Source organism: Stenella coeruleoalba, assembly GCF_951394435.1.
Source record: "Stenella coeruleoalba genome assembly, chromosome: 1".
NCBI lineage: Eukaryota > Metazoa > Chordata > Mammalia > Artiodactyla > Delphinidae > Stenella > Stenella coeruleoalba.
This window is the reverse complement of record NC_137169.1, coordinates 21,771,677-21,797,952: the sequence shown is the minus strand read 5'-3', so window position 1 is coordinate 21,797,952 and position 26,276 is coordinate 21,771,677. Positions and strand designations below refer to the sequence as shown.

Genomic DNA, 26,276 nt, shown 5'->3' with positions numbered 1-26,276 from the left:
ACATTTGCAGTAGGCAGCTCCGGACAAGGTTCCAAATGACCCCCACCTGCTGGTATTTATGACTTTGTGTAATTCCCTGCATGTGAGTGTGAGCTGGACCTAGTGAGTTGTTTCTAATGAATGGAATATGACCAAAGTGATAGGATGTCACCTCTGTGATTAGGTTACAAAGGACTGTGACTGTCACTTTGCTGCCACTCTGTCTCTTGCCCTCTCATGTGCTCACTCTGATGAAGCCAGCTGCCATGCTTGCTTGACGGAGAGGTCTACATGGCAAGGAACTGAGGGAGGCCTCCGGCCAGCAGCTCTTGAGGAATTGAGGCCTCAGTCCAACAGCCTATGAGGAACTGAATCCTGCCAACAATCATGTGAGCTGGGAAGCCGATCTCTTCCAGCTGAGCCTTAAGACAAACCATGCCCGGACGCCTGATCCACAGAAATGGTGAGATAATGCCTATGGTTCTAAGCCATTACATTTTAGAGAAATGTGTTATGCAGCATTAGATAACTAATGCACAGGTGGAGTGGTCAATGTAAGCGCAGTGTGTGACAGACGACTGGTGCACACGTGAAGGGGAGGCACTGAACCACTGTGGCGGGGAAGGGCTGCATCTGGTAAGATGTCTGAGAGGAGAGCAGGCTGGCATTGCGTTTTGCAGGCTAAAAAGGCATTAGTTAGGGGAAGAAGGCATTGCCAGGCAGAGTTTGCAGAACAATCAAGCTTTGTGACCGTTTCTCAGATCTGTTACCAGCTCACTTGTCACACCATCGATTGGAAGTAAATTTACTTGATTAGAGGTGATATCAACAGAGCTTCAGGGTCCCTCACCAGCATATACCATTCAAAGCCCAGGAAGGGCCCTAGCAATTTTGTGGTAATAATTTTGCATTCTTTTTCTTACAGAAATCCCCCGACTTCAGGTCCTGCCTCAGTGGACCCGCCAAGACCCTTCCACTGTCACCCACCACTCACCCCTCCCAATCTACAACATTGACCTACCACTGTACGTATTTTATTTTGTTTGGCTTCGTCTCTTTGGAAACTTGTTTCTCAGAAGCCCAGGCTTCCCCTCCTGCCTTCACTTCCTTAACCTAACAATCTAGGTTCTATAGACTTTCCTCACAGGCCCTTTTCTCTAGCTCTTTAATCATCTTTACTGCTGCTTTTGAAGTGTCTCAGAGTTTTCCCTTAGGTAGTAGTGCTCAGAACGTATGTGCTTTTCTAAGCAGCAAGTCTGGCTCCTGACCAGATGGCATCTGAGCAGGGCCACTTTGCGGCTGGCTGAGTCCCAGGAACCGCCTCTCTTTCCTGTGTTGCCCCACCCCCAACTGCAGAATGACTAAGGTTCAGAGAAGCAAAAGGAGTGACTAGGGAAAAGGCAGAAAATGCAATAGGAGAGGGGAAGCCTTGCTTCCTTAGGGGTGGGACCTCTCTTTTAGGATGCTAATGGTAGTACTTCAAGACAGTGATGGTCTGCTAGGGGAAAGGAAACTGACATTACCCTTGCCTACTCTGTGCCAGGCACATGGGCTTTCCAGTTGCTATCTCGTGGATTCCTTAAGAGCCAGACTCTCCATGTTATAGCTGAGGAAATTAAGGTTCGGAGTTGAGAAGTAGTGTGCACGCCTCACAGCCAGCAAGAGCAGGGTCAGGCCCAGCTGACTTGAGGCCCAGGCTCCAGCCCCACCTCGTGACCTCTCCATCCTTTACTGGTGCTCCCAGGGGCATAATCACCTACATTCAAGTTCTAGATGAAAACTGGTGGGCATTGCAGCAAAACTCTACCTGGAAATAAGTTTTATAAATGAAAACGTCAGGCAAGCTAAATTCTTGTTTCTGGAAGATCTGTCTAAATGAAGAAGACCCACCGGTGAACTGGGAACCCTCCCAGGGTTTGGATTCACTTCTAGAGAGAGAAAAAAAAAAAAAAATTGACAAGAGAAGGCAGGAGATCTAGACCCCAAAGTACAAAATCAGGGTTGAAAGGCTGGACAGACTACAGTGTGGGGATAACAATGAAAGTAAGAAAATAAGAACTGTTGTTTATCAAGTGCTTACAAAGGGCCATGCACTGTGCTAGATGCTTTCTGTAGGTTAGTGCATCTTATCCTCACAACAAGCCTGCTATAAAGATAGGGTTATCATTCGTAATTTTAGGTTGGGAGCCTGAAGATGAAGAAACTTACACACGGGCAGGCAGTGGTGATGCAGGGACTTGAACCTAGGTGTATCTGGCTCCAAAAGCCATGCTTATATCCTTTAGGCTTTACTAGGTCAAGGCGAATGGGAGCGGGAGAAATCTACTTTCTGTCGATGAAGTTAACACGGCGAAGCGGGGGTTAGCAGGTGCCATAACTTGGGAGTGTGTGGCACAGAGGTGGCTACGGCTCCCCCGGACCCAGTTCTTGCGGGTAGCAGAGGTGACTCAGGAGACCCTTGAGAGCCAGGAACTGGGTGCTGTGGAAGGTGTCTGCAAAGGAGGCTCTTGGGTCCAGAGTGGGTGGAGAGAAGCAGAGTCTCTCAGCATCTATTGACCGCTCTCTGGATTGGCTCAGGAACTTGAAGGGGAGCGGCTTAGGCCGCTGGGATGCTGATCTGAGGCTGGACCAGGAAGCTGGAGCTCGCTCGCCCTCCTGGTGCTACGGCCCCAGTGCTGTAGTCACACGTCTGAGTTTGGATCCTGCCCCTCCTCCTTCTAGGTCTACGACTTAGAGGTTTAACAATCTTGAGCCCCAGGTTTGTGTAGTGCAGATAATCAGAGTATATACAGCCAAATAATAGATAATAAATTTGCCGTTGGGAGAATTCAGTGAGGTGACGGATATGAAGGACTAACTCGGTGCCTAGGGCGGTGGGCGCTTGGTAAACGGCAGCCATATTATCGCGAGATTCCATCCTCTGCTGAGGCGGTGAAGCTTTTTCTGCTTTCCGCTTGCTTTCACTCCCATTGCCTACTTTCGTAGTAAAGTGAGACTGCATTCCAGGGAGAGAGTAAATTTAATATGTCTCTCACCTTTCACTTGTTCAAACTCTGAATTTTTAAATTGTTTTTATGGTTCACAGCTCACTTCACAATTGTAATTTGTCTCCGGCCTGGAAGATTTTAACCCTCCTATAAAAGCAATAGATTTTTCATGCTAGGCATTTTCTCTGTAGGTGTTCTTTCTTCTGTAGGTGTTTTTTTGTTTTTGTTTGCTTTTTGTGTGTTTGTTTTTTGTAAAAAAAACATTGGATTGGTGTTAAAATGGTTCACTGGTCAAAATCAGTGACCAATTCTGGTCTTCATGACAACAACAATATTTTATTGGAAAGAATAGGTTAGCTCACTGAGGCAAAAGCTAAATGGCAAGCCTCAGAAAAAGCACACAGGGTAGCTCTAGGGAGTTGGGAAGCAGGAAGTGCTGAGCGGTACCTCCAGGCACTCTCAGGTGTGCCTTGTGTTAATCTACCCTGGGTTAAGTTCTTACAAGGGAGCGTTTGATTGACCTGACATGGGCTGTGCACCTACCCTCTTGGTTCAGGGAAGGAGAGGACACCTAGACTGAAATTTAGAGTAAGTGGGCATACACTGGGGGAGGGTAATGCCCAGAAGGTAAATGGAAGTGCTGTTACAGGAAGAGGGCTATGTGTGCTGGGTGAGCACAACTAGCAAGTGTTCCCTACAAACACTGTTCTCCCTGTGATGAAATATCAAGATTCTGGGTTTTTCTAGTATTCTCAAATATGCACGATAGTTGAAAGAATAAAACAATGAGCACACATCTACCCTTCCTCTAAATTCAACAACTGCTAACGTTTTGCTACATTTGCTTTATTTTTTAAAAATTTTATTTATTTATTTTTGGCTGCGTTGGGTCTTCGTTGCTGCGCAGGCTTTCTCTAGCTGTGGAGAGTGGGGGCTATTCTTCGTTGCGGTGCGCGGGCTTCTCATTGTGGTGGCTTCTCTTGTTGCGGAGCACGGGCTCTAGGCATGCTGGCTTCAGTAGTTGTGGCACGCAGGCTTAGTTGCTCTGTGGCATGTGGGATCTTCCCGGACCAGGGATCGAACCCGTGCACCCTGCGTTGGCAGGCGGATTCTAAACCACTGCGCTACCAGGAAAGTCCTGCTACATTTGCTTTAATTTCTCTCTGCATTTAAAAAATTTTATGAACTATTTGAAAGCCATAGATATCATGGCCCTTTAGCCTTTAAATAGTGAATAATTCATGTATCTCCGGAGGATAACAACACTCGTCTACATAAATGCAATACTATTACCACATCTAAGAAAGTTAATATATATTCTATAATATCTTCTAATTGCAAGTTCATGTTCAAATTTCCTCAATTGATACAAGAATATATTTTATAGATTTTTTTCCAGATCAGAATTGAATTAAAGTTCACTCATTGCACTTGGTTTTGGGGTCTCTCTATTCTCTTTTATTTATTTATTTTTTGGCTGCACCGCGTGGCTTGTGGAATCTTAATTCCTCGACCAGGGATTTAACCTGGGCCCACAGCAGTGAAAGGGCCAAGTCCTAACCACTGGACCTCCAGAGAATTCCCTCTATTTTCTTTAAATCTAGAGCAATTCCTCTACATTTTTGGATTTTTCATGTCATTGATGTTTTAATCCAGGTTAGTTGTCTTTTAGAAAATATTACATTGTTTCCTTTGAACTGCTTTTTTTTTGTATAGTATTTTTTTATTGTGGTAAAATATGCATAACATAAAAGTTGCCATCTTAACTGTTTTTAAGTGAAGAATTCAGTGGCATTAAGTATATTGTCAAGGTTGTACGCCATCACCACTATCTATTTCCAGAACTTTTTCATCATCCCAAACAGAAGCTCTGTACCAATAAACAATAAGTCCCCATTCTCCCTTCCCCCAGCTCCTGGTAACCTTGGTAACCTCTATTCTACTTTCTGTCTCTGTGAATTTGCCTATTCTAGGCACCTCATCAGGTGGAATCATACAGTATTTGTTCTTTGTGTTTGACTTATTTCAGTTGACATAATGTTTTCAAAGCTCATCCGTGTTGTAGCATGTATCAGAATTTCATTCTTTGTATTGCTTTTTAAAGTTAATCTGTTAGAGTAGTTTTATATTTAATCTTTTATAAGATAACTTTTTCACATGAAGGAAAGTATTTCCATGCATTATCAAATTTAAGAGACTCTGCCTAGACTTTTATACTTGTCAAGTTAATTAGATCTAGATCAGTGAGGTCATAGGGGGTTAATTTATCACCAAACTGGGATAAAATTAACCTTCTATAACAAAAATAGTTTACAGCTTTAAATGAATAACCACTGTTTTCTACAACAAACATTCTTTTTAAAATGTAGCTTTCTAAAAAAAAATGTAGTTTTCTATAATAAGAATTATTAGCCTCAGGGTTACAAGTAAATACTTCCTGGAATCATTAAAACAAACATTCCAATATTATAGAAAAGCTCTTTGTCTTTTTAATTAAAAGACTTAGACAGTCTTTTTATAATGACATGATTTGGAAGCCATTTGGATCTGTCTTAAATTTTACAGTAACTCCTATGTAAAAATTCACTAGCCTTCTTCCTTATCTTTCTAAACAAAGGAGGATGGATAATCCGGTGTTGGCATTCTCTAAAGCACTTAGATTAATAGCTTCTCATCTTCTCAAGTTTCCTGATAAAGATCAGACCTTTATGGTTTATTATAACGTTTTCCTGTATCTCTAAACTCATGAAAGCTTCATAATGTACCTTCTATTTCTCCATTCTATTTTGATTTTTAATCACTTATATAGATAGATATCTGACATAATTCTAAACACTTTACATATATTTAATGCTCATACAACCCTATAAGGACTTTCTTCTCCTTCTCTCCTTCCCTCTCCCCCTCCTCCTCCTTCTTCTTCGATAAGTGGTTTTTAAAATCTCCTTTTTAGGGCTTCCCTGGTGGCGCAGTGGTTGGGAGTCCGCCTGCCGATGCAGGGGACATGGGTTCATGCCCCGGTCCAGGAGGATCCCACATGCTGCAGAGCGGCTGGGCCCGTGAGCCATGGCCGCTGGGCCTGCGCGTCCGGAGCCTGTGCTCTGCAACGGGAGAGGCCGCAGTGGTGAGAGGCCTGCGTACTGCAAAAAAAAAATCTCCATTTTAAAGGTGAGAAAAATGAGGCACTGAGAAAGTACTTGACTTGTCCAGTGTCACACAGTGGTGGGATAGCCAGGGAGTTCTGGGAGATCAGACACAATCTCTTTCCAGAGCCTTTGTTCTTAACCTCTATATATTCTCACTATAGTAAAAAAAAAAAAAAAAACAAAAAGCAAACTTTACAGATAGATACATACAACATAGAAATTAAGTCTCTTTAATCCTACCCACAAGAAATATTCAGTGCTAACAGTTTATGTTTTAATTTTAAATCTAGTTATAGAGTACAAATACACAGATAACAACATTTTTGGTGGAAGTTATAGTCAAAATTAAAAGCAAGTATTAATCCATTATGTGGTTGGCAGGAAACTTCCAAGAGGCTTCAGTCTGACCCAGCTCAAGCTATCCAACTGGACAGGGCTAAGGGGTGGGGATGGCTCAGTTTAGCTGTGGGCAGCTGGCAATGATCCCCATAGCAGGTGGCCACTTGAACAGGAGGGGAACAACAAGTAGGAACAGGGGGCCAAAGTGGGTGAGATTAATATTAAATAGGGTGAAAGCAGGGGCAGAAACCAGGTATCCCAGATGAGTCCAGCCAGAAAGGAAAGTAAAGCAAGGGACTGGGCTGTGGGTTTAGTGTTGCCCATGAAGACAGGTCACAGTTATATGGCGTCCCAAGGCTGTGCCAAGACAAATGCTACTAGACATCTGTGCAAGAACATACTGTCTCAAGTATGTTAATCAAAATAGAAAGGCATCCTAGTAGAAGAGTGCTGGACATGGCAGGGTTATGACCATGAGTGGGAATCAGGCAACCAGAAATGGTTAGAGTGGGGGCCATTACAGATAGTACGAGAATGGGTATACACAAGGGCCTAAGTCAGCGGTTCTCAAATGTTTTTATTTCAGGATCCTTTAACACTCCTAAAAATTATTTAGGACCCCCCAAAGAACTTTTGTTTATATGGATTACAGCTATTAATATTTTCTCTTTTAGAAATTAAAACAGAAATTTTAAAAATAAAGAATACACCAGCATATATTCCAGTTAGCCATCAGAACAGCTATGGCATCAGAGAGTCTCTGGAAAACACCACACTTTCTGAGAGAATAAGGGTAAAAAAATAAAATGCTGCATTAATATTATTTTTAATTTCACTTACTCCCTGATAGTGGCTCAGAGACCTCCATACTTTAAGAACAACCAGTCCAGATACTATGTAGCCTCTTATATTTGTGTAGTACTGTATAGTTTACAAAACTCTGTGAATTAGGACTAGTATTCTTATTCCCATTTCAGAGCTTTAAAGCACACTGCCATGGAGCAGGGGAGGAACTAGGCTGTCCTGTCTCTCAAGAGCTAATGCTGAGATGGTACCTTGGGTCCCTTGGTTGCTGCAATGGCACTTTCCAAGCTTCACGTGATTCCCGGGACTTGCTCTCTGGTCTAACACTTGGCTTTCTCTCTACCAGGGACCTGGTCAGGTTCACCCTGTGCCTGGAAAGCTGCAGAGCTGTCTGGGAGGGGCTAAAGTCAAGAACATCAGATGCTCAGATTTCCATGTGAGGGATTCTAATGTAATCATCAGATGAATATAAAGGGTCTACCTAGAAGGCAGAGTTGGTGGGAACTGAGTATTTTAATTTTAATATCATACCTTCTCAGTCAGTTTTCAGCACAGGCAACAGAAATCTTTCTAGATGTTTAAAGCAGAAAGCAATTAATTTCAGGAAATTGAATGCTTACAAAATCATTGTAAATCATTGAAAATCTGGAGGAGAGAGAATCAGAGGTCAACTCAAGAATCACTAATTTCAAGAACATGGTCATACTTCTCTACAATTAAGATTCAGGGGTCAGAAAGCTAGGATTGAGTAGCTCTCCTTTGGTGGCCACTGTTGCTACAGCTGCCTTCCCAACTCATGGAGCTGGAGACTGGAAATGGAAAGACTGCTGCAGGAAAACCCCATGTCTCCAGTGATGACCCTATTGGCCAGTAGAAATGGCCAAAGTGCAGGAAAATGGTCTCTTCCTCATTTCCACCTTGTAAATCTTACCCAAGTGCATCTAACTGGCAATACCGAGCTTTCATCCAGAATCCTAGCTGGGGTTTCCCTGGTGGCACAGTGGTTGAGAGTCCGCCTGCCGATGCAGGGAATACGGGTTCGTGCCCCAGTCCGAGAAGATCCCACATGCCGCGGAGCGGCTGGGCCCGTGAGCCATGGCCGCTGAGCCTGCGCGTCCGGAGCCTGTGCTCCGCAACGGGAGAGGCCACAACAGTGAGAGGCCCGCGTACCGCAAAAAACAAAAAACAAAAACAAAAAAACAAACAAAAAAACCCCAACAGAATCCTAGCTGAAAGGGAGCCTGAGAAATGCCATCTTTAACCTTCTCACTTCTGCAATATAAAAAGGCTCACTAGAAGGAAGTGGGAATAGATGTTTAACCCCAACTGAAGCTAGTCAACTCACTAGATTTCTGACTATGGATTGACTGGAATGTGAGCTCCATGCAGGCAGAGGTTTTTGTCTGATTTGTTTTCTGCTGTGTCCTCAGAGCCTAAAATATTACAAACTAGTTGCTAAATAAACGGGTAGATACACATCAAAATGAATGTCTCCTCAGGAGCTCTTCGGGTGAACATCAGAAAGATAACAATAGTGGCAAGAGGTCCAAGTTACTCTGACAGTGTCTGGGGTCTACGTTGCCTTCCTTGAATCTAGATGAGCTTTATGATTGTTTTGACCAGTGGATGGAAGTGATGCTCTGTCAGTTTCCAGGCTGGCCTTAAAAGAAATGCAGCTTCCAGGACCTGTCTCTGCCATGTAAAAAGTTCAACTACCCTGATGGACAGACCATGTGGAGAGGCTCTGAGACTACACAGCTAAACCCAGCCTTTCAGGCATTCCCATCAAGTGCCAGGCATATGAATAAGACTGTGTTGGACCCTCCAGATCAGCCTAGCTGCCAGTTAGAACATTACCAATGAACTCTGATTCATTCCAGATGGAAGAAAGGAATCACCCAAATCAGGCCTGCCCAAATTCCTGACTCAAAACTTGTGAGATATTATACAGTGGTTGTTTTAAACCACTGAGTTTTGTTACATAGCAATAGATAACCAGAATACACTTCAAGTGTGATATTAATGAATACAAAACTGCCTGTGGTAAAGATGCAGAAAATGTTCCATTTATATCTCATGTAGATTTCCAGGGTCATAATTTTAATCCTGTCTGGTGAGATGTACTAGAACACCCTAGTTTTGTTCAAGAATTATTCTCTACAGAGCAACAGATCTTGGGTATTTCCAAATGATACTGATTTGTTGGGGAAAAATATGAATAATAGTAACCGTATGGAAAAGATGTCTGTGGTTAAAGTAAAGATAACATACTCAGGAGACTGGAAATGCTTTGCTCTAAAGACAGCAATGGGGGGCTTCCCTGGTGGCACAGTGGTTAAGAATCTGCCTGCCAATGCAGGGGACACGGGTTCCAGCCCTGGTCCAGGAAGATTCCCACATGCCACTGAGCAACTAAGCTGGTGTACCACAACTACTGAGCCTGCACTCTAGAACCTACAAGCCACAACTACTGAGCCCATGTGCCACACTACTGAAGCCTGTGCACCTAGAACCCATGCTCCACAACAAGAGAAGCCACGACAATGAGAAGCCCGCACACCACAAGGAAGAGTAGCCCCCGCTTACCGCAACTAGAGAAAGCCCATGCACAGCAATGAAGACCCAACACAGCCATAAGTAAATAAATAAATAAACAAACAAATAAATAAATAGAAAGACAGCAATGGGATTTGGTTCAAGATTGCAGAGTAGAAGGACGTGCTGTCACTCCCTCTTGTGAGAGCACCGGAATCACAACTAACTGCTGAACAATCATCAATAGGAAGACACTGGAGCTCACCAAAAAAGATACCACACATCCAAAGATAAGGAGAAGCCACAATGAGACAGTAGGAGGAAAGCAATTGCAATAAAATCAAATCCCGTAACTGCTGGGTGGGTGACTCACAACTGGAGAACACTTATACCACAGAAGTCTACCCACTGGAGTGAAGGTTCTGAGCCCCACGTCAGACTTCCCAACCTGGGGGACCGGCAACGGGAGGAGGAATTCCTAGAGAATCAGACTTTGAAGGCTAGCAGGATTTGACTGCAGAGCTTCGACAGAACTGGGGGAAACAGAGACTCCACTCTTGGAGGGCATTCACAAAATAGTGTGCACATCAGGACCTAGAGGAAGGAGCAGTGACCCCATAGGAGACTGAACCAGATGTATCTGCTAGTGTTGGAGGGTTTCCTGCAGAGGCGGGGGGTGGCTGTGTCTCACTGTGAGGACAAGGACACTGGCAGCAGAAGTTCTGGGAAGTACTTCTTGGCGTGAGCCCTCCCAGAGTCTGCCATTAGCCCCACGAAAGAGCCTGGGTAGGATCCAGTGTTGGGTCGCATCAGGTCAAAAAACCAACAGGGAGGGAACCCAGCCCCACCCAACAGAAGACAAGCAGATTAAGTTTTACTGAGCTCTGCCCACCAGAGCAACAGCCAGCTCTACCCACTACCAGTCGCTTACATCAGGAAACTTGCATAAGCCTCTTAGATAGCCTCAACCGCCAGAGGGAAGACAGCAGAAGGAAGAAGAACTACTGTCCTGCAGCCTGTGGAACAAAAACCACATTCACAGAAAGATAGACAAGATCAAAAGGCAGAGGGCTATGTACAAGACGAAGGAACAAGATAAAACTGCAGAAAAACAACTAAATGAAGTGGAGATAGGCAACCTTCCAGAAAAAGAATTCAGAATAATGATAGTGAAGATGATCCAGGACCTCGGGAAAAAAATGGAGGCAAAGATCGAGAAGATGCAAGAAATGTTTACCAAAGACCTAGAAGAATTAAAGAACAAACAGAGATGAACAATACAATAATTGAACTGAAAACTACACTAGAAGGAATCAATAGCAGAATAACTGAGGCAGAAGAATGGATAAGTGACCTGGAAGACAGAATGGTGGAATTCACTGCTGTGGAAAAGAAATGAAGACAGCCTAAGAGACTTCTGGGACAATATTAAACATGACAACATTTGCATTATAGGGATCCCAGAAGGAGAAGAGAGGGAGAAAGTACCCGAGAAAATATTTGAAGAGATTATAGTCGAAAACTTCCCTAACATGGGAAAGGAAATAGCCACCCAAGTCCAGGAAGCGCAGAGAGTCCCAGGCAGGATAAACCCAAAGAGAAACATGCTGAGACACACAGTAGTCAAACTGGCAAAATTAAAGACAAAGAATAATTATTGAAAGCAATAAGGGAAAGATGACAAATAACATACAAGGGAACTCACATAAGGTTAGCAGCTGATTTCTCAGCAGAAACTTTACAAGCCAGAAGGGAGAGGCATGATATACTTAAAGTGATGAAAGGGAAGAACCTACAACCAAGATTACTCTACCCAGCAAGGATCTCATTCAGATTCGATGGAGAAATCAAAAGCTTTACAGACAAGCAAAAGCTAAGAGAATTCAGCACCACCAAACCAGCTCTACAACAAATGCTAAAGGAACTTCTCTAAGTGGGAAACACAAGAGAAGAAAAGGACCTACAAAAAACAAACCCAAAACAATTAAGAAAATGGTCATAGGAACATACATATTGATAATTACCTTAAACGTGAATGGATTAAATGCTCCAACCAAAACACACAGCTTGCTGAATGGGTACAAAAACAAGACCCATATATACGCTGTCTACAAGAGACCCACTTCAGACCTAGGGACACATACAGACTGAAAATGAGGGGATGGAAAAAGATATTCCAGGCAAATGGAAATCAAAAGAAAGCTGGAGTAGCAATACTCATATCAGATAAAATAGACTTTAAAATAAAGAATGTTACAGGAGACAAGGAAGGACACTACATAATGATCAAGGGATCAATCCAAGAAGAAGATATAACAGTTATAAATATATATGCACCTGACATCGGAGCACCTCAATACATAAGGCAACTGCTAACAGCTATAAAAGAGGAAATTGACAGTAACACAATAATAGTGGGAAACGTTAACACCTCACTTACACCAATGGACAGATCATCCAAAATGAAAATAAACAAGGAAACAGAAGCTTTAAAAGACACAATAGACCAGATAGATTTAATTGATATTTATAGGACATTCCATCCAAAAACAGCAGATTACACTTTCTTCTCAAGTACGCACGGAACATTCTCCAGGATAGGTCACATCTTGGGTCACAAATCAAGCCACAGTAAATTAAGGAAAATTGAAATCATATCAAGCATCTTTTCTGACCATAACACTATGCGATTAGAAATCAATTACAGAAAAAAAACGTAAAAAACACAAACACATGGAGGCTAAACGATACGTTACTAAATAACCAAGAGATCACTGAAGAAATCAAAAAGGACATTAAAAAATATCTAGGGACAAATGACAATGAAAACACGATGATCCAAAACCAATGGGTTGCAGCAAAAGCAGTTCTAAGAGGGAAGTTGTTTTTTTTTTTTTTTTTTTTTGCGGTACACAGGCCTCTCACTCTTGTGGCTTCTCCCGTTGCGGAGCACAGGCTCCGGATGCGCAGGCTCAACGGCCATGGCTCATGGGCCCAGCCACTCCGCGGCATGTGGGATCTTCCCGGACCGGGGCACGAACCCGTGTCCCCTGCATCAGCAGGCGAACTCTCAACCACTGCGCCACCAGGGAAGTCTAAGAGGGAAGTTTATAGCAATACAATCCTACCTCAAGAAACAACAAACATCTCAAATAAACAATCTAACCTTACACCTATAGGAACTAGAGAAAGAAGAACAAAGAAAACCCAAAGTTAGTAGAAGGAAAGAAATTATAAAGATCAGAGCAGAAATAAATGAAATAGAAACAAAGAAAACAATAGCAAAGATCAATAAAACTAAAGGCTGGTTCTTTGAGAAGATAAAAACAATTGATAAACCATTAGCCAGACTCATCAAGAAAAAGAGGGAGAGGACTCAAATCAATAAAATTGGAAATGAAAAAGGAGAAGTTACAACAGGCACTGCAGAAATCCAAAGCATCCTAAGAGATTACTACAGACAGATCTATGCCAATAAAATGGGCAACCTGGAAGAAATGGACAAATTCTTAGAAAGGTATAACCTTCCAAGACTGAACCAGGAAGAAATAGAAAATATGAACAGACCAATCACAAGTAATGAAATTGAAACTGTGATTAAAATCTTCCAACGAACAAAAGTCCAGGACCAGATGGCTTCACAGGTGAATTTTATCAAACGTTTAGAGAAGAGCTAACACCCATCCTTCTCAAACTCTTCCAAAAAATTGCAGAGGAAGGAATACTCCCAAACTCATTCTATGAGGCCACCATCACCCTGATACCAAACCAGAAAAAGATACTACAAAAAAAGAAAATTACAGACCAATATCACTCATGAATACAGATGCAAAAATCCTCAACAAAATACTAGCAAACAGAATCCAACAACACATTAAAAGGATCATACACCATGATCAAGTGGGATTTGTCCCAGGGATGCAAGGATTCTTCAATATACACAAATCAATCAATGTGATACACCATATTAACAGATTGAAGAATAAAAACAATATGATCATCTCAATAGATGCAGGAAAAGCTTTTGACAAAATTTAACACCCATTAATGATAACAACTCTCCAGAAAGTGGGCATAGAGGGAACCTACCTCAACATAATAAAGGCCATGTATGACAAACCCACAGCTAACAACATTCACAATGGTGAAAAACTGAAAGCGTTTCCTCTAAGATCAGGAACAAGACAAGGATGTCCACTCTCACCACTATTATTCAACATAGTTTTGAAAATCCTAGCCACGGCAATCAGAGAAGAAAAAGAAAAAAAGGAATACAAATTGGAAAAGAAGAAGTCAAACTGTCACTGTTTTCAGATGACATGATACTTTACATAGAGAATACTAAAGATGCCACCAGAAAACTACTAGAGCTAATCAACGAATTTGGTAAAGTTGCAGGATACAAAATTAATGCACAGAAATCTCTTGCATTTCTATACACTAATGATAAAACGTCTGAAAGAGAAATTAAGGAAGCACTCCCACTTACCACTGTAGCAAAAAGAATAAAATACCTAGGAATAAACCTACCTAGGGAGACAAAAGACCTATATGCAGAAAACTACAAGACACTGATGAAAGAAATTAAAGATGATACACACAGATGGAGAAATATACCATGTTCTTGGATTGGAAGAATCAATATTGTGAAAATGACTATACTACTCAAAGCAATCTACAGATTCAATGCAATCCCTATCAAATTACCAATGGCATTTTTTACAGAACTAGAACCAAAAATCTTAAAATTTGTATGGAGACACAAAAGACCCCAAACAGCCAAAGCAGTCTTGAGGGAAAAAAACGGAGTTGGAGGAATCAGACTCCCTGACTTCAGACTATAGTACAAAGCTACGGTAGTCAAGACAATGTTGTACTGGCACAAAAACAGAAATATAGATCAATGGAACAGGAAAGAAAGCCCAGAGATAAACCCACACACCTATGGTCAACTAATCTATGACAAAGTGACAAGGATATACAATGGAGAAAAGACAGTTTCTTCAATAAGTGGTGCTGGGAAAACTGGACAGCTGCATGTAAAAGAATGAAATTAGAACACTCCCTAACAGCATACACAAAAATAAACTCAAAATGGATTAGAGGCCTAAATATAAGATTGGACACTGTAAAACTCTTAGAGGAAAACACAGGAAGAACACTCTTTGACATAAATCACAGCAAGATCTTTTTTGATCCACCTCCTAGAGACATGGAAATAAAAACAAAAATAAACAAATGGGACCTAATGAAACTTAAAAGCTTTTGCACAGCAAAGGGAACTACTAACAAGATGAAAAGACAATCCTCAAAATGGGAGAAAATATTTGCAAGTGAATCAACAGACAAAGGTTTTATCTCCAGAATATATAAACAGCTCATGCAGCTCAATATTAAAAAAACAAACAACCCAATCCAAAATGGGCAGAAGACCCAAATAGATATTTTTCCAAAGAAGACATACAGGTGGCCAAGAAGCACATGAAAAGCTGCTCAACATCACTAATTATTAGAGAAATGCAAATCAAAACTACAATGAGATATCACCTCACACCAGTTAGAATGGGCATCATCAGAAAATCTACAAACGACAAATGCTGGAGAGGGTGTGGAGAAAAGGGAACCCTCTTGCACTGTTGGTGGGAATGTAAATTGATACAGCCACTATGGAGAACAGTATGGAGGTTCCTTAAGAAACTAAAAGTAGAATTACCATATGACCCAGCAATCCTACTACTGGCCATATACCCAGAGAAAACCATAATTCAAAAAGACACATTCACCCCAATGTTTATTGCAGCACTATTTACAATAGCCAGGTCATGGAAACAAACTAAATGCCCATCTACAGATGAATGGATACAGAAGATGTGGTATATATATACAATGGAATATTACTCAGCCATAAAAAGGAACGAACTTGGGTCATTTGTAGAGATGTTGATGGACCTAGAGACTGTCATACAGAATGAAGTAAGTCTGAAAGAGAAAAACAAATATCGTATGTTAACACATATATGTGGAATCTGAAAAAATGATACAGATGAACCAGTTTGCAGGACAGAAGAGACACAGATGTAGAGAACAAACGTATGGACACCAAGGGGAAAAAGTGGCGGTGGGGTAGGTGGTGTGATGAATTGGGAGATTAGGATTGACATGTATACACTGATGTGTATAAAATGGATGACTCATAAGAAACTGCTGTATAAAAAAATAAATGAAAGAAAATTCAAAAAAGAAAAAAAGACAGCAATGGTTACTGCGCATCTTGAAAATGTGAATTTATTCCACTCCAGAGCCTTCTTACTGGTATAAATTTCGACAAAACTGTGAAAAAGACTATGATAATGTCCATGCAGGGCCGAGTAGGCATAAAGTGACCCACGTCTTTATTATATCAATGACTAGATTGCTGTAGATTTCTTTTTAAAAGCTAAGTAATTATTGTGGTAAGAGCATATCATAAAATTTACCACCTTTACCATTTTTAAGTGTACAGTTCAGTGTACACTTAACAGTAGTGTTAAGTATATTGACATTTTTGTGAAACAGGTCTCCTAAGTCTTTTTATCTTACAGAATTGAAACTCTCTACCAATTACACAATTCCCCTTTGTTCTCTCCCTCCAGCCACTGGTATATTTATTTTTTTTAATGTTTATTTTTATTTATTTATTTTGGCTGCACTGGGTCTTATTGCAGGATGCGGACTCTTTAGTTGCAGCATGCGTGCAGGATCTATTTCCCCAACCAGCGATTGAACCTGGCCCCCCTGCATTGGGAGCTCGGAGTCTTACCCATTGGACCACCATGGAATTCCTCAGCCACTGGTATATATATATATATATATATATATATATACATATATATAAATTACTACTTTAAAGACCTCAGATAAGTAGAATCATACAGTATTTGTCTTTTTGTGACTAGCTTATTTTACTTAGCATAATGGCCCTAAAGGTTCATCCATATTGTATCATGTGACAGAATTTCCTTCGTTTTTAAGGCTGCTTTGTATTCTAAAGTATATTTAAAAAATAAAGTATGCATATACCTTATTTTATTTATCCATTTATCTGTCAATGGATATTTGGGTTGCTTCTACCTTTTGGCTATCGTGAATAGTGCTGCTATAAACATGGGTGTGCAAATATCATTTTGAGACTGTGCTTTCAATTCTTTTGGCTATATATTCAGAAGTGGGATTGCTGGTCATATGGTAGTTTGATTTTGAATTTTTTGAGGAACTGCCCTACTGTTTTCCATAGCAGTTGCACCATTTTACAATCCCATCAACTATCGATTGCTTTTAGAGGCTGAACTATCATGTACATAATAAGATATTGCCTTAAGTACCATAGAGAAGTCAACAGAAACAAAAGCTAGACCATTAGCCTCTCAGATCAATCAGGAGAGTTTAAGTTGGTAACTATTACAAAACAGTGATTCATTATGTGTTTTTAATGGAAATATATAATTTAGAGAACTTATTTTTAGATAGCTTTAGTGTAATTAGGCTTGTGTTTTGATTTACATTTTGGCTTTTGTTTAGAAAGACATGGCCATAATACTTTTGGACTATTTGAATGAAATATTTCAAATCTACAGAAATAATATAGCAAATATCTAAGTAGTTATAACTCGGCTTGAGCAAAACCATATTTTTAGCATATTCCTTTTTTTAAAAAAATTAATTCATTCATTTATTTTTTTTTTGGCTGCCTTGGATCTTCGTCGCTGGGCGCAGGCTTTCTCTAGTTGCAGTGAGCGGAGGCTACTCTTCATTGCGGTGCACGGGCTTCTCATTGTGGTGGCTTCTCTTGTCGCAGAGCACAGGATCTAGGCACGTGGGCTTCAGTAGATGTGGCACACGGGCTCCGTAGTTATGTCGCACTGGCTCTAGAGCACAGGCTCAGTAGTTATGGTGCACGGGCTTAGTTGCTCCGTGGCATGTTCCTGGACCAGGGCTCGAACCCGTGTCCCCTGCATTGGCAGGTAGATTCTTAACCACTGCACCACCAGGTAAGTCCCTAGCATATTTCTTGATATCTGTCCCCAGGAGTAGTGCAGTAGGGCAGGAAAAAAACCCCAACAAACATTTCCACTCTTGCTGACCATGACAGCAAGCACAATTGTCTGAAGTCAGAGAAAAGAAACTAGTAAATAAATGAATCCATACTTACTCTTCCTGCAGTGTGGTTTTTTTTTTTTTTTTTTTTTTTTTTTTGCGGTACGCGGGCCTCTCACTGTTGTGGCCTCTCCCGTTGCGGAGCACAGGCTCCGGACGCGCAGGCTCAGCGGCCATGGCTCACAGGCCCAGCCGCTTCGCGGCATGCGGGATCTTCCCGGACCGGGGCATGAACCCGTGTCTCCTGCATTGGCAGGCGGACTCTCAACCACTGCGCCACCAGGGAAGCCCTGTTCCTGTCGTTTGAGAGGAATCATGGGCTCTGTAGTCTTGCAGACCTGGATTCAAGTCATGGGTTTGCTTCTTGCCAGTTATGTGGCCTTGAGCAAGTTGCTTAACTTATCCCTGCCTCAGTTTCCTCATCTCTAAAATGGAGATAATCATAATACTTCCCAAGATTGTTGGGAGGATTAAAAGAGAAATATGAGCATTTATATATTTACTGTGTATGGTAAGTAACACATAGTAAAGCTTCAGTAAATATTAGTAATTACTTGTTTTGTTTATTGAGCACCTACTATATGCCAGTCACTCTTCTAGTGCTGAGAATTTAGCAGTGAACAAGAGAGATATAGACCCCCATGGAGCTTACTTTCTAGTGACAGACGATAAATAAACAAGGTAATTTCAGATAGTGATAGGGACCATGGAGAAAAGATAAGGTATGAGAAGGGGATGGAAGAGCTACTTTAGACGGGCGATGGGGGTCATGGGGGGCCTGCGTGAAGCCTTCAGAACTGAAATTTAACTGAAAGTAGCAGAAGGAATAATTCATTGGAAGGTTTGGAGAGGAGTGTTCAAGAGAACAGAAAGGGTATTTGCTTAGACCCTGAGGCAAGAAAGCTTGGTTTGTACAAGAAGCACAAAGGAGAACAGGATGGCTGTACGTGAGGGTAAGGGAGGCTGGAAATGACATCAGAGAGTTGGGAAGGGCAGGCCAAGAAGGGCCTTGTAGACCATAATAAAGAGCTTGGATTTTGTTCTTAAGGGACTGTGAAGACATTGGAGGGTTTTTATTGATAGAAGGTGCAGCATTCTTTGCTCTGGGGAGGTATTTGTGTTCTTTCTTGTGGGTGTGTTTTAGAATTATGTGTATGCGTACGCTTTAGGAAAAACTTTTCTGGGGAGACCTCATTGGTTACTCATGTGCTCCCCCTGGTGGAGTTGTTGGCTCAGCTTGCATGGTTTTGGATGAGCAAAAGCAAAGTAAATGAGCAATTGATCCTTTTAGTCAACAAGCATTTATTGGGTGCCCTCCACATGCAACGTTCTGTTCTGGTACTGAAATACATCTGGGAACAAAACAGACAAACATGCATGCCCTCATGGAGCTCACATTCTGGTGGGGGGAGGAAGGGGAGGGAGATGGGGGTGGGGGCAAGGTGTTAAACCAAATTCACTAGCAAATTGTTGGACGGGAAAAATGTTATTATAGAAAAATTAAGTGAGGGAACTGGACTAGGAAGTGCAGGGAGGATGGTAATACTTTAATTTTTTAAAACATCTTTATTGGAGTATAATTGCTTTACAATGGTGTATTAGTTTCTGCTGTATAACCAAGTGAAATCAGCTATACATATACATACGTCCCCATATCTCCTCCCTCTTGCATCTCTCTCCCACCCTCCCTATCCCACCCTTCTAGGTGGTCACAAAGCACCGAGCTGATCTCCCTGTGCTATGCGGGTGCTTCCCACTAGCTTTCTATTTTATATTTGGTAGTGTATATATGTCCGTGCCACTCTCTCACTTCGTCCCAGCTTACCCTTCTCCCTCCCCGTGTCCTCAAGTCCATTCTCTACGTCTGCATCTTTATTCCTGTCCTGCCCCTAGGTTCTTCAGAGCCATTTTTTTTTTTAAGATTCCATATATATGTGTTAGCATACAGTATTTGTTTTTCTCTTTCTGACTTACTTCACTCTGTAGGACAGACTCTAAGTCCATCCACCTCACTACAAATAACTCAATTTCGTTTCTTTTTATGGCTGAGTAATATTCCATTATATATATGTGCCACATCTTCTTTATCTATTCATCTGTTGATGGACACTTAGGTTGCTTCCATGTCCTGGCTATTGTAAATAGTGCTGCAATGAACATTGTGGTGCATGACTCTTTTTGAATTATGGTTTCCTCAGGGTATATGTCCAGTAGTGGGATTGCTGGGTCATATGGTAATTCTATTTTTAGTTTTTTAAGGAACCTCCATACTGTTCTCCATAGTGGCTGTATCAATTTACATTCCCACCAACAGTTCAATAGGGTTCCTTTTTCTCCACACCCTCTCCAGCATTTATTGTTTGTACAGTTTTTGGTGATAGCCATTCTGACTGGTGTGAGGTGATACCTCATTGTAGTTTTGATTTGCATTTAATGCAAATGCAAATCAAAACCTCGTAGAGATTTGCATCACTAACATCTCTAATGTTAGTGATGTTGAGCATCCTTTCATGTGTTTTTTGGAAATTTGTATATCTTTGTTGGGGAAATGTCTATTTAGGTCTTCTGCCCATTTTTGGATTGGGTTGTTTGTTTTTTTGATATTGAACTGCATGAGCTGCTTGCAAATTTTGGAGATTAATCCTTTGTCAGTTGCTTCATTGGCAAATATTTTCTCCCATTCTGAGGGTTGTCTTTTCATCTTGTTTATGTTTTCCTTTGCTGTGCAAAAGCTTTTAAGTTTCATTAGGTCCCATTTGTTTATTTTTGTTTTTATTTCCATGTCTCTAGGAGGTGGGTCAAAAAGAATCTTGCTGTGATTTATGTCATAGAGTGTTCTGCCTATGATTTCCTCTAAGAGTTTTATAGTGTCTGGCCTTACATTTAGGTCTTTAATCCATTTTGAGTTTATTTTTGTGGGTAATACTTTAATTTCAAATATAGTGTTAGGAAAGTTCTCATTGAGAGGGTGACATTTGAACCAAGATGTAAAAGAAGTGATAGGGTGAAAGATGCAGTTATCTGGAGGAAGAACATTCTGGGCAGAGGGATCAGCAAGCACAAATACCCTGAGTCTATGTGCAGGTTAGAAGAATAGCAAAGAGGCCAATGTGCCTTGAAAAGAGGGTTAATGGAAAGAGTAGGAGATGAGGTTATTTGTACTGGGGGGTGTCAAGTCTTGAGGGTCCTCTAGGCTTATGCAGGATTCTGGTTTTCACTTAGAAATAGGAATCCACTGGAGGAGGGACCTGATCTGATTAAGGTTTTAACAGGAGCCCACTGCTGCTGTGTTAATAGACCCTGGAAGGGCAAGTGTATAAAAACAGCAAACAGCCACACATTAACTGTGGCTTATACCAACAGAGGCAGTAAATAGTCACAATCTGGACAGATTTTAAAGGTAGATCCTGAAGAATTTGCTGATGATTTAGATGTATGGTGTCAGAGACAGGAGTCAAGGATCTTGGTAAATGATATTGCTTAGTAAATTGTCATAGGAAAAGGTGATCAAAGAAGATACAGCCAAAAAAGGTAGGAAAAAAACGTACTTTAGAGGTGTATCAACTAATAGTGTTTATTTTTTCTGGATTTTGTGTTATTTATGAAATTTTTTAACTTGTGATTTCTTTGCTAACACTAAAGATTCATTTTTAGACCTAATATTGTATTTGTAATTGTGGGTTTACTTAAAGAGAGCCCCCGAATTGAATAAACTTCAGGCCCCCACAAAACCTTAATTCAACCCTGCTCCTTTTCCATATTGGGGTAGTAATTTAACGTTAACGAAGCATTTAAAAACCTCGTTTCTGATAAAATTATTACATAAAATATTGTGCACGAAATAGAAGTTAACTGGAAGCTCAATACAATATTAGGAATAAACTAATACCGGAATAAAACCATCACCTTGGGCTAGCCTCCCCTCCAAGTGCCTTCCATAATTTCCTAGCGATTCTTCCTCCCACAGTTTTTCTAAATCTACCAAATACGTCCAACATTTCACTTTCGCTTTAGAGAGACAAGATTTACACGCAACTTAAAACACCTTCCTGAAACATGAGTGCTGAGTATTTTTTTTTTTACCGGTGCTGCTTGGGCCTCAGTGGTACCCAGGCGCCGCATGAACCAACCTACCCGCCCCAAGCACCACCGAGGGGCCGGGAGGGCCGTAACTAGGGGCGGGGCTCCCGGGACGGTCGAGTGGGCGGGGTCTAGGCGCTTCCCCGCCCCTCCACGTGAGGCCTGACACATGCGCCCAAAGGCTTCTGTTGGAACGAGGTGTGGATTGTGTGATGACCCTGGCCGCCAACTTCCGGTTTCTAGGGATGCGCATCCGGGTCGCACCAGCGCCGCCGTTTCCTGCAGCCGCTTGGTTCTCCTGTGTGTTTGGACCGGTCCCCATGTCCTGCTGTGGGGCCTCTGCAGCCTTTGGGTGAGTCTCCGCTCCCGACAGGTTCTGAGTGCGGCCGGTCGAGTACAGCCTGTAGAGGGCCGGGTCAAGTGTTGTGTCCCGGTCCCTGTGGGTGGGGGTTCTCTTTGCCTGTCCCTTGTCCCTGCAATGCTTCCTGAGCTCATTTCATTCCTTCCCCCCGAAGCCGGCCTCGCCTCTTTCCCTTCAGCTGAGCCTGTTTTGTCGCCGCTCACCTCTCGCCTTGCTATTTTTCCTCCGCCTCATCCGCCTCATCCGCCTTTTAAAAGCCCTGGTTTCTTGCCTTTTCGCCTCAGCGCTTACCTAAGCCACTGCCCCTCGGTTTTGCCCCTACTCTCACTTTAGCACCTCTCTTCCCCGACTGTTGATCCTGGGATCTTGTTGTTTTTTCACACAGCAGGACGACCCACCTCCTCGTTGTGCTCACCCTGCTCCACTGCGAAACTGAGCCTGTCTCTCTCTGGGGTCCTAGGTCCTGGTTCTCCAACTTCCTTCATCCTTGACCCCTACTCCTCCCGGGACGAGTAGGTGACATTTGTGCTTCGCCTGGGGTTCTCCCTCCTTTTCTTCGCTAGAGGAGGCCTTTGCCCAAGCCCGGATCTGGGCAGATTTACCCGGCCTGGGGGAAGTTTTCCTTAAGGCGCTGGGTTAGACTGAATTTCCATGGTTAGGGAACAACAAAGGCGTTCCCAGTTCTTCGCTGGAGCACAGTTTTGGGGGCTTTCGCTAGAGCAGGCTAACAGGTGGCAGGCACTCGGAATTGCTGGTAGATTGGGCTTGTGTCATCTTGTTAATCGACAGGTCATGAGGACGTTCTGTCATTTTCTTGTTCTCTGTCCCATGGGAATGGATATGCACAACTGAGGCAAAAATGCGGATGTTCTGGGATGATCAGCTCTGTTTTCTGCATGGGCTTTACTTACAGGACAGTTGCTATGTTGGAGGACAGAGTTTCTTGGGAGATTATTAGCCCCAGACTTTTAAGCTTATTGACAAAAATTTTAGTGTACTGTTACTGAAAAAATTTCTGTTAGAGTTCATTATAGTAGTTTCGAAGTACATTTTCTTTAGTTGAACTCAGTGTGCATGTGTATCTTTATCTTTGCTTCTTATACATTGTTTCTTCATTGTTACTGTATTGACAAGTTTTCTGTTTTTCTTCATAGACCAGACATTACATTACTTTATTACTTAGCATATTCTTCTGACTCTTTTTTTCTTTACTGTTTTCACCGTCTTGAAACCATCTTTTTCTCATTTTGACACTTCAGTTTCTCGTAAATTTCTTAAATGTCTCTGTAGGCTTTTAGTCATCTCTAAAATGAAGGGATTAGTTTTAATAAGGGTTAATGTCCTGTTTTCCAAAATTTGTTATCTGAGGTATATTTTGAGACACAGTTGGATAATTTTTATTTTTGTCTTTCCAATATTTATGGTGTATTTCTAGCATTTGATTATAAATGTTTTTGTGTGATCAGTTTCTGTTCTCATGTAAATTGTGCTCTAAAATTTAGTACTTCAGTGAACAGAATAAATACAGCTTTTAGCATATGCTTTTCTTTTGACTAATAAGTTATAGAAAAGTCTCCCTCATTATATGAGACATATACATATGCAAACATCGCATAGACCTTGGCGTATTCCAAAATTGGGCTGATCCCTTCAGCTATTTTTAGCAAAGGACTTTGGAACTTGGCCGTATTAGTCCTAGAAGCCACAGAGAAGGACCCTTCTGGTTGGCTTTCAGGAATTATTTCACTGCTGAGGGAAGCCCTTTTGAAAGCTCCTTAGTAGTACTTCCTCGAACCCAGCACCTACATTGGAAACTCTAGCTTCTGTTCATCCTGGCCTCATCATTTCCCAATCTTTAAAAACTAACCCCAATGAATATTGGCTGACACTCTTATGTTTTCTTACCTCCAGACTGGGGGACCCTTTGTTTTTTGTACATACATACCCATATTTGGATTGCTGCAAGGCCCTCTTTCACCCTTTTTCATTTCTGAACTTTTTACTTCTTCAGCATGCCTGTTTAAATCTAGATTGATTTCTATAGTTCACAGCTGGAGGGAACCATAAGAGTTCAAACTTATCCCTTTATTTTACAAAATACGGAAATCAGGGTTTAAATTGGTGGTGTTTTCCCCAACGTCATTATTCACAAATAAGTCCTGTTCATGTGTTAGAGAAATGGGTTTTAGTTCTTTCAAAGCTGTAGGCTGGAGAGCACAATATTGTATTTAGTGGTTCATTTCAATAAATTTATGTCATAGGAATAAACGTTTTAGGTTAAGAAATCTATGATGCAGAATTTAAAATTCAAGGCTGAAGTCATTTTGCCTTCAAAGAGGGACTCCAGAAAGAAACTGTTGTACAGAAGTAGAAGTTGAAAAGTCTTAGGGAGTCTCTTTCTCTCTCTCTTTTCTTCTAAAATCTCTTTGGCCTATTATGATACAAATTCTGCATAAAAGCCCTTAACATGAAACGAACATCCTGTGGTCTCATTGGAGCAGTTGTATTCATAGTCCTATTGTTTGTACAGAACAGTGATAGACTTTATAATTACTGAAAAGCCTACACCTCATGCTTAGCTGCCAAAGGAAAAAATATCACTAGAGACAACATAGTGTATGTGTTTTTAAAGGTCAGGAGAGGAATGACTGTCGGTTTCCTATAAAAATTTCTGCTTTAGTTTGGCAAAGTCTTAGTTTGTAACCCCGATGGCTCAATTTAAAATACATTTATGCATATTAGTTTTATGCCTGCAGGATTTTTTTGTTTGATTATTTTTGATTGTTACTTTTTGTCATTTTACTTGCTACTGTACTTTGTTTTACATGCTTTAATTTTTATCCTTGAACCCTAGGATATGTTTTAAGGAAAATGCAGTTTTAAAAATTTAAAATTTTTACAGTGTCCTGGTCATTTGTACCTTGCGGTATGATGGTTTCTGTGATCTGCCTAAGCCACTCCATGACTTCATTCTTTTTGTTTTGTTTACAGACAAAAGGCTCATAGAACTTCTTTTTTGGTAGTTGTCTAAAAGATTTTTGTGTTCTGCATATAATAGCAGGATATTTTAACTTCTTTGTGATTTAAATGGAGGAAGAATAGTTCAGAATTGTTCAACATAGAATATAGTTCAACATAGAAATAGTTCCAAATGTATTTAAGGATATTAAGAATAGTTATTTTTTTCCAATACATTCATTTAATTGGTTTATACCAAGGGGCCGAATTGTAATATTTATAGTAAAGTGGAAAAATATGTGGACTTTCTATCTGCGGATTAACTTAAAAATACAGGTGCATGTTCTTGTACAGAATATATGGCTTAAGCAAAAACTGCCTTATTATGTTTTATTGGCAGAGAACACAGCAAACAGCAGCGACCTGATCATCTTGATGTTTTTATTTGATCCCATTAACCTAAGATCTAGGGTATCTAATTATTAAATGTAGAAATAATTAGGGTATTTTCTCTATTATTTATAGTATATTAAAAAGGATATTTGAAATATGGGCTTCATAAAATTTATCTTTGCTATTTTCCCCTTTTAAATATGTAGTAGTATTTTAAACCAGAAGAGGAACTGTAGATAGTGCTGACTTATTGTAAGTTAATTAACAGATTAGCCCAAGGCGGTCAGCGCTTAATATCTTAAAGATCTTGCTACAGATTGTGTTGGATGCACTTTAACTTATTAGCTTGGTTAATATTTGTACTACTTAAATTTGTTTTTATTCCCTAGGAAATAAAACCAAATAGTTTTATAGTAGTTAGGAAATAGTAATAATCTTTGTAATACATTCCTTTCAGCAATTTTTTTATTGGATACCTACTATGTACAGTTATATTACATATATAGACAGTTCATATGAACTAGGTGACATTATACAAGGCTGACATTTACACTTAGATTC

General features: G+C 41.0%; 1 protein-coding gene across 7 annotated transcripts in view; it reads left to right on the top strand.

Moving 5' to 3' along the window:
- The first annotated feature begins 413 nt into the window (after positions 1-413).
- EYA3 (EYA transcriptional coactivator and phosphatase 3) overlaps positions 414-26,276 on the top strand; it is a 123,178-nt gene continuing 97,315 nt past the window's right edge. For 3 of the 7 annotated variants that reach the window (XM_079915913.1, XM_079915912.1, XM_079915914.1), the window contains exon 1: positions 22,236-22,355. The gene's annotated coding sequence lies outside the window, so the exon portion shown is untranslated. Of the gene's footprint in view, positions 443-904; positions 1,005-22,235; positions 22,356-22,379; positions 22,877-26,276 lie in introns of those variants that run through there. The other 4 variants (XM_079915916.1, XM_079915922.1, XM_079915917.1 and 1 more) reach the window with 3 other exon arrangements.